This window comes from Myodes glareolus, chromosome 5, assembly GCF_982192425.1.
Source record: "Myodes glareolus chromosome 5, mMyoGla1.1, whole genome shotgun sequence".
Taxonomy (NCBI): Eukaryota; Metazoa; Chordata; class Mammalia; order Rodentia; family Cricetidae; genus Myodes; species Myodes glareolus.
Genome location: NC_142030.1, coordinates 79,486,942 through 79,503,494, shown reverse-complemented (window position 1 = coordinate 79,503,494; position 16,553 = coordinate 79,486,942).

The window sequence follows — 16,553 nt, the reverse complement described above, 5'->3', positions numbered from 1 at the left end:
GCATCAGAACTTTACTCATGTGACCTTTTTAACTCTCAGAGTATAAATTGTCTGAGGTTCTGAATAAAGTTGGCTATTGCACGGGACTTTGTCTGCCTATTTGTTCTCCAGGTTCCAAAACCTCCAGTGAGAGTGGGGTCATTTAATTTCTTTGTAGATGAAAGGAGGGATTTAAATAAGCAAATTAAACTACTTTGGTGCTATAAAAAATCTACTAATCCTCATTTCTGGAAGTCACTGCTGTACTCAAGGGATTATTGAATCTAGCATGCAAGAATGAAGTTACAATAAACAAAATTTAAGCAAGTCAAAAGTCATATCATTTAACTTGTATATCTTTTACAAATGGCAGAGTGATGACTGTGGCATTGAGCAGGGAGCAGATTAAAATTATTTTAGCATTTGTGCCGAAAGAGTGAATGTTGATATGCTTATTTTATTATTGTAACATTTTATTGGTGAGTCAATGCATATCTTAATTTTAAGTTAATTGCAAATTATGTTATCGTTTGAGTATACCTGAAGACATGAGTGCATTCACATTTATCCAAATTTGATTTCATGTTTTTCATTGTCATAATAGAAATGACAACTTCTTTGGTTTATCTTCTATTTTTCCTTTTGTCTCCCATCTAAAGTGAGATGTTTTTCAGGCAAGTGAGAGTTATTCAGGACTCTCTCCTCTGAATTGACAGACAGATGAGAACATGCATATGTTATTTGGTATGATGATTAAAAAAGTTATATGAAGCTTTCTTTAGTAGCTGTGAGTAAATTTTCTCTATTTGTGATATGTAGATACTATATAAAGTGAATTTTCAACATGTTCATTTTTTTTCTAATTCTAAGGGGAATAAGGAGAAATTTATACAGATTTCTAATAAAAGAATGTATTTCCTTTGATAACATTGTGCGTTCAGACGAAGTATTATACAAGTCAGGGAAAATTATCGTTTATCAGGTAGCATTTGATGACTCTTAAAGCAGGGGAGAAATTGGTTAGAAGAAGCAGGTCATTGAAGTAGTAAGGACAATGGTGGTTCTCAGTTAATGTAGGCAGTATTTAGAAATTAGAGAATTACTGTTTCACCTAAACTTTGTGAACTGGTAAACTAGAAAGATCTTTGATGGCACACCGAGAGATTGTGTTGAATGTAAAACTTGTCATGTTGACAATCACAATTAATTATCGCAACCATATAACGTAAAAAGAGAGCAACAAAATCTAAATAAAAGAGCATGAGGAAGGACTGAATGCAGGTGATATGCACATAAGTATTGAAAGAGGGAAAATTAATGTTTATTCTAGTTCCAATTTTGCTATGATTTTTTTATTTTTGTTGGTGGATTAGAGAATAAAATATATTCTATATTGAAACCTTAAATATATAGTGAAGATCCACAACTTCCATTCCAAATGCCAATTCTGAATTGATAGAGGATCATTATTTGTCTAGATTGGAGTATGCTTAATTAGGTTTACACTGTTTTGAGTTATATGCAAGTAATTTATTTAAAAAGTTTATAAAATAAAAAACATTAATCATAACAAATATTAATAGTAGAAAATGCATTAGGGACTTTTCTCTAATAATTCAGACCTTTGTTGTTTGTTTGTATTTGCCCATTGGGTACTTATTTCGGGTTTTGTTAAAATAAGGACTAAATGATGGAAGTTTTTAAACTCATGAAACCTAGCTCCAGAATGACCTATGGTTGTGTGTCTGAAGCTCAGTCCTAAAATGTTGACCTAGCTTATCATATAAGTTTCTGTTCTGCTTAGATAAGAAATTTGAAAATATCAACTTTATTAAATCTATTAAATTGTAGCATACGAATTAAATAAAGATTTGGGAGGCTTCATGCCTCATAGGTGAAACAATGGTGATGTGATGTACTCTCATTATTTTTAAAGAGTTATTAAACTCAGATGAAAATGTAGTGTGTTTCTCATCATAGAATTCTACAAAAAGTGGATCATTACTCTTTGTAGTTCAGTAAACATAGAATAGAGTTTTACATGGAGATTCTGGCATGGTTTTTCTAGTGTGACTTTCAATATACTCAACTTTAGAATTTCTCTCTCTCTTTGTTTACTGGTGCCTTCTGAGGATAAAATTGAATGCAAAAATTCCCAAGTCCCGTCCTGCAGACTATTTGTTGAGATATTTCCATTATCACAAAACAAAAAGTATTAGCAATTAAAATAATCACAAATTCCATGTGGTATACTTTGAGGCTGCCATCCAAATGAAAACTCCCAAATACAGATGCTAATTGGATTGTTAAATGAATTATTAAAATAAAGATAATGAATATTCAGATAGGTTGCAATCAATAGCTTAGTAATTTATTGTTGTGAAGGTCTTTAAATATAAGTGGGTAATAATGGAAAGGCTTAAAAATATGTCTAAACATTTCAAGATTCTTTTGATCCCAGAACTAACTCTAAAATAGTTGATAAAATTTATATATTCCTTTTTGTATAATCTTTCATGCAATGAGTCTCTAGTTAAAAAAATATCATAAATTATCTGTAATTTGATACAATAAATTATATAAAATTCAACATAATACATAAATTTTATAATGTATAAATTATCTATCTTCATATAATAGACTCAACTTTTGCATACTCCCACTGTTTCCTTAGACCTCAATATCTACAGCAATTTGGACTCCTTCCTTAGATATTTTCGTCAGTAGTACCAACATTAAATAGAATAGATCTTCACCAGTCTAGGAGTTGGGTGAGGTATGAAGTGTACTGAGATGTAAAATAAGGGCACCAAAATACCAATAAATATTAAAGAAAAATTTAATGTGCTATTAAAATATTCCAAAATCAACAAATCAAATAAATCTAAACATTTAAGTTTAAACAGGATGATTTTGACTTTGACTTCAGGCTTTAACATTCCCAGTACCACATTGGTATAGAGAGTCTTTCTTGTTACTGAAGCTATAGATTTTTGAATTGCCTCTTTTAAGTTTGTTTCAAGGCCAGTAATTGAAGGAACCTATGCTATATATAGTATAATGAGAAGTTTCTCACCAGATGCCAGCATCATACATGTGAACTTCCTAGACTCCAGAAAAATTAGCTAAATAAACCTCTACTTCATAAACAACTCAATATTTGTTGTTTATTCTTAGTGGGGGAAAACAAACTAAGACACATAACAGCTGATTTTAAAACTAAAAACAGGAAACAATAATACCGGAGGAGTGGGCAAAAATCCTAATAAATCATTCGGCTGTGTTATGACAATCATATTTAATTATTCTGTTTAAACTAGTTTGTATTTGGTCACTTAAACCTTTTGTGTCATAAGAATTTTAAACTCTTTCATATTTAACTAATCACCTTGCACCCACAATATACCACACCAAATATATTACCTCATATGAAATAATATAACTAGACAAATTCAATACCCTGTTAATATTTCAAATAATTATTACATCTAACATTCTTGAAAACAGTATATTCATACTTTAATATTCTGAAGCTTTTAGAGTCAAGGAGAGAAAAGCATTTTTAAAATATATATGTAATAGTCAAGGCAGGGAACAGGTCTTTGCTTTTCTCATTAATTGAATTTGTAGAGAAATGTGGTCTATTTCTTTCATTTTTTTTAAATGTGTGTGTTGTGTTTCTTTACCTTATGCCAAAAGGTGAGAGAGAGGCATACTGATGTCTTATTACACAATGAGCATTTTCCATGGAAAGTTATTGGGGGAATCAGAAGATTCAATGACTAATTAGCAGAATGTGGAGATAGTTAACCTGAGAAATGTTTTCTTTCTGAAAATCCTTCATGAAGTATATATCATTTGCTATAAATATTGCGATCAGGAGGTATTTATTAGACATGCTTCACTACTTTAATCATTTTAAAAGTAGTATTATGAAATGTGCTAAATTGTTTTAAATTACAGTGTGGGATTGTGAAGACAGAATTTAGGCATCGCCCACACATAGCACGGCAATTAGCCCTAATTCCCATCGCAGAACTTATACATAGACAGGAGGCTTCAAGGCAATCCAATGAAGTAGCAGCAAAAGTTAGAAGCACCTATACTTTCTGATGAAACTATCAGCTTATATTCATCTGGATTTGGAATATTCTGAGGGCCCATTCCTTAACCAAAAGTATAAGCTGGTACATTTTGCTCGCACTTAGTGATCAGGCCAGTGCCTTACTTCTGTCTCTCTCCCATTATTTTCCTTTTGTCATATGTGGTGATCAGCGTACAGCAGACTTTTGGAATGGCTCTGTTTGAGAATCCTGAGAGGTCTGGTTTTGAATTTATCTCCTTGAGAGAGTACTCATCTATGCATCTGCCAGGTTCTAGAATCACGTCCTTTGGCAGAGAAGTGAATGGTTAGCTCTTCTTAGGGCCGAACTAAGGCCAAAATTCCCAGAAAAGCCTTTATCTCCCCAGACCATTCAAATGTTTCATTTTTTTTTGCACCTGTGTTTGTCCACATCTTCCCTTTCACTGTCTCATGCTTGTGTACACACGTGTTTCCACCACAATATTTCCCTCCAGTTATTAAAGTGTCTTTTAATATCCAGTCCTGGTTTCCAGGACTAGCAAGTCTGCATGTCCATTGGACGCCGTCCTCTCACCCCTCCTTTCGGACAAGCTTCATTATAAGTTGGAAAGAATAAATATATATATTTTATGCGTGGCTAGAATTTACGTGGTTTTTAGAAAGGGTTTTCTCATTTGTTTTCTGTCTCCAGAACATCTTGTCTGGCACAATTCCAAAATTGAAAACCACAATCATTATAAAAGACAGCGAAGGGTGAATAGTTCTCTCTGCAATTCAATACCTTCTGGATTGGTGCCACATTTACATAGAACCAAAAGATTTTAGTGCATGTTGCTTAAAGTGTGTACTTAAGAACATGCATCTTTAGTGATGTTTTTAGTGACTTCTGAAAGAATATTTCACGGTGACAGAAATGGTTTAAGTATCTGTTTTCTTCAATATTTGTTTTTATTTTATTTTATTTTATTTTAATTTTTTAATTAATTAATTTATTTATTTATAAAAAGTTCCACTTTCTCCCCTCCTCCCAATACCCTCCCATTCCCCCCACTGCTTCCCCCCTCCCTCCAGATCTAGGAAGGTGAGCATCCAAACAGACTAGGATCCCAAAAAGCCAGTACATGCAGACGAAACAAGACCCAGTGCTATTGTCAATGGCTTCTCAGTCAGCCCCCACGTCACATTCAGAGAATCCGGTTTGATCAAGTGCTCATTCAGTCCCAGTCCAGCTGGCCTTGGTGAGCTCTTATTCCATCAGTCCCCATGTATCAGTGGGTGAACGCACTCCTCACGGTCCTGACATCCTTTTTCATGTTCTCCCTCCTTCCGCTCCTCATTTGGACCTTGGGGGCTCAGTCCAATGCTTCAATGTGGGTCTCCGTCTCTATCTCCATCCATCGCCAGATGAAGGTTCTATGGTAATATGCAAAATATTCATCAGTATGGTAATGGACCAAGGCCATTTCAGGCACCCTCTCCTCTGCTGCCCAGGGAACAATCTGAGGACCTCTCCTTGGGCCTGGGAACCCCTCCAGAATCAAGTCTCATGCAAACCCTAAAATGGCTCCCTTAGTTGAGATATATACTTCCCTGCTCCCATATCCTTCCTCCCTCCCCTCCCATCCCATTCCCCCAAGCTATCCTCAATCCTCCCCCTCTCCATTCTCTCTAGCCCTCTCCCCTTACTTCCACCCCCCCTCCCTGTGCACCCAAGTTTGCCTGGCAATCTTGTCTACTTCCAATATCCAGGAGGATAACGATATGATTTTCTTCAGGTTCACCTTCTTATATAGCTTCTCTAGGATCACGAATTATAGGCTCAAAGACCTTTAATTAAGGCTAGAATCCACTTATGAGTAAGTACATACCATATTCCTCTTCAATATTTGTTATCTGTGATTATTGAGCATTCACAATGTGGCAAGAATGGTTAGCTTTTTAATTGCATCATTTTTTGTTTCCTATGGATACTATCATGATACTATGAATGCATGTTTAGACATTAACATATGAAAGTTATTCCTGTGTGTGAGAAGATTTGTTTTAATATATGTGGTATGGTAAATCAGGCATAACAATATAGGAAGGAATATGGAAACGGAAACCACAGTTGTGAGTTGGGGAGTAGAAATTCTCATCAGCTCTCAAGTGTACTACTTCAGTATGTCAGATGTGGGGCTCATTGTTTACATGTTTAGAAGTTCTCTAGCAATACAAATCTTGTTCACCTGAAGATAGTACTCATAAAAACATTGGTCCAATTTTTTTGTAGTGATGTAGACATTCCCTGCTCAGGATTCCGGCCCTTCAACCTATCTCCTTGCCAAAAGATGGTAGTCCTACTTTCCCAGGAAAGGACACAAAACATTATCCAGAAATTACACACACACACACACGCACACACACACACACACATATGTTAAGCATAAATAACTCTGTACCTTTGAATTCGTATATTTCTATATCTTGAATATAGCAAATTATTAATGTTATTTTGTGATACTTGGAAACAAATCTCCACTCTCACCAGACCTAGCATCGTAAGCAACCAAACAAATGACTCTCCAAAGATTAGCTTATTGAAACTATTAATTCATTGGAATTTGGATAAGGGGTTAATTGCAGGAACCTGGGAGACTCATAGACAGTTGCATCCCCAGAAAACCTTCTGTATCATGGGTGATGATTCATGAAATCTGTGTATCTGTTCATCTCCCTGTATAACTTATAAGTGGTTCCACTGAGAACCACTTCTCCTCTGCAGTAATAAGTACTGCAATTTTAAGGTTTGGGAAGAATCTTGTAATTTTTGCAAGATTTCTGAGTCTCATTCTCACTTAAAGATGGGATTTTTCAGTATGGAGACAATAGCTATGCAACTCTAATACACTAGTAATTGGTAAATTATTGGTCATTTTTCTTGAAGAAACTAGCTCAGTGGCTGTTGTCAGCCTATGTATGGTGGTTTGAATAATACTGGTCCCCATAGGATCAAATACTAGAGTGTTTCATCACTAGGGAGTGGCAGTATTTGAAAGAATTAAGAGGTGTGGCCTTGTTGGAAGAAGAGTGTCACTGGGGGTTTGAAGTTTCAAAAGCCCATACCAGACCAAGTGCCTCCCTGTCTGTAGTTCTTAACTACTCTTTTAGTAACATGCTTGCCAGGTCTGCTGCCATGCTTCCCACCAGCATGACAATGGAGTGACTCTCTGGAACTGTAAGCAAGTCTGCAATCAAATGATTTCCTTTAAAAGAACTGCCCTGGTTGTGGTGTCTTTCTACAGTTATAGACACAATTTCATCTCTGATATTCTTTCACATTCATTTTAAAGGTGATCATTGTTTTCAGAGCTACAGCTTGAAACTATAAAATTCAGTAATATTATTTTTTGCCAGTGACTGTCTCAGGAGTTTAAACTCACCCAAACAGTGAGTGGATTTGGTTTCATTATGAGACACGAAACTATTACAAGTGTTATTTTTCTTCTGGATTCAATGTGCCTGGGTCTACTAACGGGAAATTCTCACTTTATGATTGTGCTCCTGTCTGCTCCTCTGCTAGCCTTCAGAGTGTTACATCCAAGGGTTTTGATTAGCTTTGTTTTATCTGCCAGTTAAATAATGAAAAGGCAGAAATTAATTATCTTCAGTATAACAGGTAGGGGCAGAGAAATTGCAAAAACACAAGTAGAAACAGACAGAATCATCAAATGGAAAAAAGGTGTCCCTTTAGCAGATATGTAGAGACAAAGACACTCGTCAAAAGAGGTGAAGGGGTTCACAATGCTGTAGCCCAGTTTTTCCTTCAAGGCTAAAAATTTTAAAGTATCTAAAGGATTCTTCTTCCACTAATTTTGCTTTAGTCATTTCATGGAAAAAAAGGGTTACTGGTTTGCCCACCATGTTTGCGTGAACATGTCCTTATCTAGCTTTGAAACTGTTGAGTCAGTCTGTGAGCGGGGCTCTTTCCTGTTAGAACAAAAGCCTATATGACCTTTCTGGGTACTGGGAATTTGTGTTAGGTTAGGAGGATGAAAAGGAAGCAGGGCATCTTGAAAATTCAGCATTTTTATTACCTAGTAGTGGCTACTCTCTCTGTCTTCCTATCTGGGAAGCTATTTTCAAGTCCCTCATGAGGAGGGCAGATATAAACAAACAAACAACAACAACAAAATCCCAACAAGAACAAGAAACTAAACAAGAAATCAAAAGTAGGACCATGAGACTACTTCTCAACCTGTTACATGCCAACACTCTTTAAAGATCAAGTCAAATCATTACGGTGTAGTCTGTTATTTATTGTAGAAATCCCCTCAAATGCAACCCTCAGGGCCCTGTGATTAGAGTTTTTCTCCTCTTCCTCCTCCTCTTCTTCTTATTTAGGTTTTGATTGAATGACATCAGCAATTAATTGAAGATATTCACTTTTGTATACTCTTGATGGTAGTGCCATGCAGTGATGCTTATTGTAATTGAAGACAAAAAGAGCTGGAGAACCACTTAGAGATATTCCAGCCACCTATTTGCCCATTGACCCCTTAATAAATAAAAACCCTGTCACATTTTGTACATAGTGATTTGTGATGGATGCTTGTGCAAATGGTCTATGGACAAACAAATCACTATTGTGCCTTAGTATCAGGACAGAAATGTTAATGAAACATTGAGAGGGACAATGTTGATCAGAACCCTATATAAACTAAATTTTTCTTTGTTTATGGGATTATGTTATGATTTAATTTCAAGGATTTGTGGAGTTATCAAAGAAACATCAAACTTTCAGTATTATTTCTTGTTCTTGATGGACATGCTGGAAGTGAAATCTTTTTTTCCCCACTCTGATCTCCCCACAGAACAAAATGGCAACAAATATGACCTATTCCAGGCCACACCTCAACCAGGTCAACTAACAAAATAGAACAGATGGTAATAAAAACAATAGCATTGCCATAACCCCTGGCTGTATTTTTTCAGATGAAAGAAATTTTTCCAGTGTGTCCTTTGGTGTGATACAACACTAACCTTTAAAATGACCTTTCCCTTTTCTTTGACATTCTACAGACCAGGAAAAATAAATATAACTTGATGGCACGTAATGGCTTGTGGGTGAACAGGCAGTAGCAGCACAGCCATCCACAGACCTGTCTCTGCTGTCGTGAGCACTGGTGTGAGGATAAGAGGAACAGAAGTCTATAGCCAGCATGAGGTTTGTAAACTCTAAAGCTATCAAAATTAGAAATCATCTTCTTACCAAATATCTAATCAAGTTCTTCCTAGGCATTTTGAGAAATTTCCTCATATTCTTATATACTATATAAATTGGGTGCTTCTCAATTTACCTTTCAATTTATGATGTTAGGCATGAACAAAGAATAGAAAGTGAACAAAAATGTTTCATTGCATAACTTATTTTGTTTATAAATTGCCATGTTATTTAAAATATTCACTACATACAAATGAATGTGGATGAGCTGAATCAGTCGCTTTTGATCTTCATAAGTTTTAAGAGAAGTTGTTTTAATTGTGCACTTCTGTCAATTCCAGGTCATTTGCTACTTTCAGTTATGCTCCACAATCTAACTGTTATATTTGGAAATCGTCAAAGCTAAGTCTAGGTTCCTCTATCTTTGTATTGTGTATTTCCACAAATGGAAAGTCCTTGGTTTCCATTTGCAGTTGCACAAGGACCACCAACTTTGCATAACCCCTGGATTCTAGCTGTGTATATTCATCTGCCTAGTTCAATATTTCATGAGCATTTCAAGCCTAACATGTTCAAATTTTAATTCATGCCACTCCTCTCCAAACAAAGCAGTCATTTTCAGTGATTGGCAGTAAAACCCACACGGAAAACGTGGAACTATCATCTTCTTCTTTAGATCTCACGCTTTCAACTACAATCTACTTTTAAATACTTGAGATTTTAGAAATAGCTTTTCATTACAATTCTACATACCATGCAGCCCACCCACTCAAAGCACACAAGTCTCCATTTCTTCGTATACTTGATTGGCACAGCCATCACAACGATGTCCTTTTAGCACAGCCTGGTCCCTTAATTAAAAAGACCTTTACCTATGACGTTCCTCTCTTCTTTCTTCCAAATATACAGCCACTTGTCTACTTTCTGACTCTGTCTTTATGAACTGTTTCTAGACACTTTATATAAATGAAGCGTCATAGCTTATGGTCTTTCTGACTTTGACTTAGCATGTTTTCAAAATTCATTCATTTTTGTACCTTGCATCATTTCATTGTGTCTCTTTACTGCCCCAATATTGAATGTATATAAATCATTTCATTAGCTAGTTGATGTCTATTTATCTGTTTCTAGTTTTGAAATATTACAGATATGCACCTTTTATTTCATGATATACTTTTTCATTTGTCTTGATTGCATGCATGGAAAAGGATTGCTAGGTTAGAAAGTAACTATGATTCACATTTTGAGTAATTATTTAATTATTTGATAAAAATTGCACCAGTTTATACAAAAGTTTCTATTTCTCTACATTCCTGTTTTGTCTTGTCTCTTATTCTAGCTGTCACACTGGGTAGAAAGCCACTTTTGTGTAGTTCTGATGTGCAATTTCCTAATGGATAATGATGTTCTATTTCTTTTCATGTGATTTTCATTCATTTACATGTCTTTGAAAATCTGTGTTCAGACATTCTGCTTTTTACGAATTAAGCATTAGTTTAATTATAATTTTATTATCAAATTATTTGTTTTCATGCATTTAAGGTAAAGTCGCATGCTTTGCCAAGATTTCTTCCCACTCTCTGGATTTTCTTTTCATATGATTTATAATACCATTGTTATTGAAGCTTCAATTTTGATGCGATTTCACTCTTTTCTCCATTGTCAGCTGTGTGTTCGTGTCTCTTCCAAGACGGTGTTAGCACAAGTTTCAATCATTGTCACTGATGTTCTTTTTTCTTTTCTTTTCTTTTTGTATTTTGTGGTTTTAGCATTTGCACTGTGAATCATGATCGCTTTTAGGTAACTTGTGTATAGAATGAATTAGAAGTTTTTCCTTCTCTTCCTCCCTTCTCCATTCCTTCTCTTTTCTGTTGCATATAGCCACTTAATTGTCTCAATACTATTTAGGATATCTTTGTTAGAACTGAATTCTTTTGCCACTCATTAATAGATTACAGATGCTTTATTTCTCAACTCTCACCTCTGTTCCTTTATCTACACATTTTTTTAAAAGAAAATTATACCATGTTTTGGTTAACATACTTCTGTAGCAAGTTTTAGAATCAGGATTGTGTGATATTCAACTGTTTTTGTTTATTAAAAGAACATGTTATTTTAAGAGAAAATTTTCATTGATCGATGATTTGTGTTACCACAAAAATTAAAATGTCAGCCTGTTAATTCTACATAGACAATTAAGATTCTGTTGAAGATTTTATTGAATCAATTTGAAAAATACTGATACCCTCATACTGCTGTGTTTACTAGTCCTTGATCAGGACATACCTGTCCATTGATTTGTGTTTTAATTGCTTTCAACAGTGTTTGATGTTGTTACATACACAAATGCAGGAGTCCTTTCATCCCTTGTGTGTGTTCCTATGTGCCTTCCAATTATACTTTGAAACTATTTTCTTAATTGTATTTCAAGAACTTACATTGCTAGTATACAGATTTTTTATACTGACTTTGAGTTTTATAACACTGAATATTTGAAATTGTAAATCCAAGTTCTTTCTTTGGGACTCTGTGTTCCCTCAAACTCTTCTTGGTCTTTTAACCATCCTTTATTACCCTTCTCTATTTTTTCTTTCTAGTCTATCAGTTCACTTTTCTCTTTCTTGCTATATTTAGCCTTTCTTTTGCTGGATAATCTCTCATGCTATGAGACTCTCATTCCAAGTTTTGCTTTTTTAAAATCATTATTCTCACTTCAACTCTGCTCCTTCCAGTTCTGAACATTTGGCTCATTGTTGTGTTTTTTTAAAAAAATGAATTTTGATCAATGCGTCTGCTTAAAATTCTTAGCAACATCTCATTGTTCATATGTTAGAGGATGAAATATTCTTGATATTCCAGGAGTTCTACATAGCATATCCCTGCCCACATCTCTGGTTCATTGCATAGAGACTCTTAATTTTCTTCATTTGATAACTAGTCTACTATCTCTTGTCAGTTCCTGGATCAAGTTCTCCTTTCTTCATAGACAGAGCCTGGATAGATGGTACTCTCTGCTCTGAATGTAATTGTTCTCCTTGTACCTGGATAACTCGCCAACATCACTCATATCTTGAGAAGCTTTCCATTACCTCTATGCTCATGTAGTTTATACTCAATTTTTACCACCCTGATGCCAGTACCACTTACATATCCATTCTTAACATATGTATTCGGACAGTTGTTTGTTTTAGTGCTTAAAGACAGTTTTATTAAAAATATAATATGATAACAGTGGTAAAATTTATTTCAATTCTTGTCTGATCCTTAGACACATTTCAGACAAACTGTACTAAATAAGTCGACCTTTATTATAGATTTTGAAAAGTAGATTAAGACTACTAGAATATAAAGATGTCTGTGATCATTCTAGGCATGACCTGCAGTGACTTCTGCAAACTTGTTAACCCTACATATCATAGCATTGTTCTCTCTGCTCACAGGCATCTAATTAGGAGTTTTAAGGTTCAAGAACTTTCTATTGTGACATTAAAATGTATCTTTAGAAACATTCCTGCTTGTCTCAAGGAAAATATCTTGTTATTTATATCATTTTTGTATTTAGAACTCGTCTTAACAGAGTCACTAGTGGAAATGTCACCTCCAAAAGAGCAACATATTAAGTTTTTAAGAAGCTTCATGACTGTTTCAAATTATTTAGCATTTCTGAGCCTTCATAAAATGTATAACATTCTTCATTGTTCATAAAAAAATCCATAAAAGTCCTAGTTTCTTTCTCTTTAACCCACTTCCCTCCTATCATCTCTGATCATAATTATTTTCAGCACAATAAATACTTATTCAACTAAGTTATAATTGCTGGAACCAATAACCTTCACTGTGAAATGTAAGCATATAATGAGTTATTTCCTTGTGTTTCAAGTAAATTTAATACCCTTAATTATGCACGTTTTTATATAAAAGTGAGATATTTACTTTTAGAAATGAAAGGATTGATGCAGATGCCTTTAGATGCATTAGTAAATTGAAAGGTGTGTATTTAATTTCAGTTAAAATTAACCTGTATGTAAAATGGACAAGCTTAAGTAGAATTCTTTAAAGAGACCTCAGGTTGAAGATAATTGTTGAAGCAGGGACTTCTAATTTTGGACATGTATTTAGGAGGTCAGACAAAAAAAAAAAAAACCAAAACAAAAAACAGCAACAACAAGAAACCTGAAATTCACTCTTAAATTAATTACACTTTATTACTTTTTTGGTAAAGATTGTATTTTTTTTCAAAGTGAGAAATAATCAGTTGTCAATGAGATAAAAAATTGAAGGTGTGTATTTTACAAATTTAGTTTAATAAATGATATTATTCTAAAAGTGTTTAATTGCTCTTCACATCAAAAGCTGGAATGAGGAGCAGTGCTCTTCTCAGGAGAACACCAATTATTTGTCTAGTGCCCATGTTCAGCCCTGAAAACAAACATGCAAGTAATATTATATTGAGACAGCAGGTTATATTTAGAATAATATTGGATATAAAAATATGTTCATACTTGCAGTAATAATTAATGAATAAAGCAGTTATGATTTTTTCAGGGGAGTGACAAGGGGTACTTGGGAGGGTTTGGAGTGGGAAAAGGGAAGGGAGAAATATTGTAATTAAAATTTAATCTGAAAAAGCTTCTATAGAACATCTTTAAAAGGCTACAGAAATTTATCAAGGACAATTCTCAACAAAAGTTAATCTACATATGTATACATACACACCCCACATTCATGTGGATATATAGGCCGATATGTGTGTGTTTATCTCTATTTTTCATTTCTCCCATGAATATTTAAATGTTTTCAGGTATTTCGTTTTTAGGTAAATCGTTAGTGACATTTCTTAGAACCACGTACTGAAATACATTCTTCTATGAATGGAACTTTTGTTTCTATAACAAAAATATTGAAATATTTATTTATGCTAATACATTTTCATGATTAGTAAAGCAAATTATTTTTACAATATTGTGTTGCCATTTGAAGATTCATACGTAATTTTTAAAATTTGGGGCTGGAGAGATTGCTCAGCAGTTGTCTGCTCTTCCAAAGGTCCTGAGTTCAATTCCCAGCAACCGCATGGTGTCTCACAATCATCTGTAATGAGATCTGGTGCCCTCTTCTGGCCTGCAGGCATACATGCAGACAAAATACTGAGAATACTGTATACATAATAAATAAATCCTAAAAAAAATTGTGTTAAGTTAGCATCAATGTACACAAATATGATTTAAAATGGAAAGCCTATATAATACTTAGAGTCATGACAATTATAACCTTTCTTAGATTGCCTTCTTCTGATAGAAAAGAATGCCAAACAGTCTCATAAAGGTATTCCTACTGGACAGCTGTGGAAAACATATTAATCCTCTTACTTTTCTCCAATATGCATTTATGTTTATTTGCCTTTAGCCTCTGATTTATCACTGATTCATGAAGAATCAGACTTTCTGACTTTTGCACAAGGTTGCTCCTTCCTTCTTATTTATGATTGCTTTCTTATTGCTTAAGTATGCAAGCATTTTTATATTCTTTCATCTCTTTGAGCAGACCAGTTCACAGACAGAGAACATTTAATTGGCTAGTCCCTCAGGCAGTGAGACAAACATAGCATATACCTGCAGGTCACAAGAACAGGTCTCCTGATATCCATTACCCCTGAAAATTCAGTTGAACTATATTTCTCCCGTAAAAGCTGCTTCTAAATTGCTGCAATTGTTAGGCAAACTTTACATTAATAAATAACATAAATTTGCACAAATGTATTAAATCGTATCTCCTTTGGTAAATGCTTCAAATAAATGTAAGTGCCAAAGCTATGTTAAAATTTCTCATTATTCTCTCCCCCTCTTTTTAATGGTTTGTGTGCAGCTTGTCTGCTAAGATAGTCATATTTTTAAAATGTTCACTAAACAAATTTGTTCTATACATTTTGCCATTTTTTGTATGTAATTTAAAAGGTGTATGTGGAAACATGAATTAAACAAAGTTCATAGATTAAAAAATTACTGACGAAGAAACATTTTTACATATACACAACGACATAACTGAAATGTTTATTTAATATTATTAAGGAATCATTAGGGAAGAAATTCCTCTTTATTCTGTTTCTCTTCTCAGGATAATGTAGGCTGACATTTTACTATAACTTCACATGTACTATGCCTATTTAAAAGTAGTGAATGGGTCTTGGCCTGCTTTGCAACATCTTACAATAATGGAGAAATATATAAAGTTAGAAAATCATTTATATTCTTTATACTTTCCCCCCAGAATTCTATATATAAATGTATACATTATATGATATATACACATACACATACACACAAGCACATATGTACATTACATGTATGTAGGTGCACTATGTCTATAGCAGGTGCTTTGGAAGAGAAAAGAGAGATCTCTTGGAACTGGAGTTAGAGTTGATTGAGAGCTGCCATGTGTTTGCTGTGAATATGAATCAGCTCCTTTGTAAGAACATCAAGTGTTCTTTCTTAACCACTGAGCCATCTTTCCAGCCACTAACTTACTAATCTTCACAGTGCCATAATACATTCTAATTATTATTATTTCTTAAATAGATATTTGGATTGAATATTTCTAAATTTTATGGTAATAGCCATCATGTCTGCATGACTTTATATTAGCATATTCTAAGTACTTGTGTTAGAGTTTTTGTTGTTGTTTTCCTTCAAGCACAGTATCCCAGTACCTTGTAAGTTATCAGAGAATGACCATTGCCACGGGTAAGATTTGGAAGCAGAAAGACCAAGACTGGATGGCCTCAGAAAGGAGTCTCCTCTTCCTCTCTTCCACTCAGTTCCTCACTTAAACAAGAGCTCAAGTTGCTGGCAGCTTATTACAGCCAGAAGGAAACAACGTACTTTTTAGAGGTGAAAAAAATTTGAAAAGTGCAGAAAACTCAAAATAGCGCTTACCTTTAAGATAAGTTAAATTCATTCAAATTTAAAGCGTGGTTACCCTTTTGATTAGTGAGTTGCAATCTCCAAAACATGTGGGAGCGCTGAGGGAAAGGGTGCTACATTGAAAGAAAGAAAGGCAGAAAAAACAGCTACAGCTATGCGCAAGTGTGGTGTGAAAAGTGTAGCTCAGTTTGAAATGCTTTTTTAATACCAATTTAACCATTTCAGGAAAAAAAAACACTTGATATCTTCACAGAAAAAAATTTAAATTAGTTAGAAAGATTTCTTTTCTTACTAGTACTATACAGCTATCATATGTGGTGACTTTAGATCAGTAGACCGATCTACATGAATAGAAAGAACAACTTAA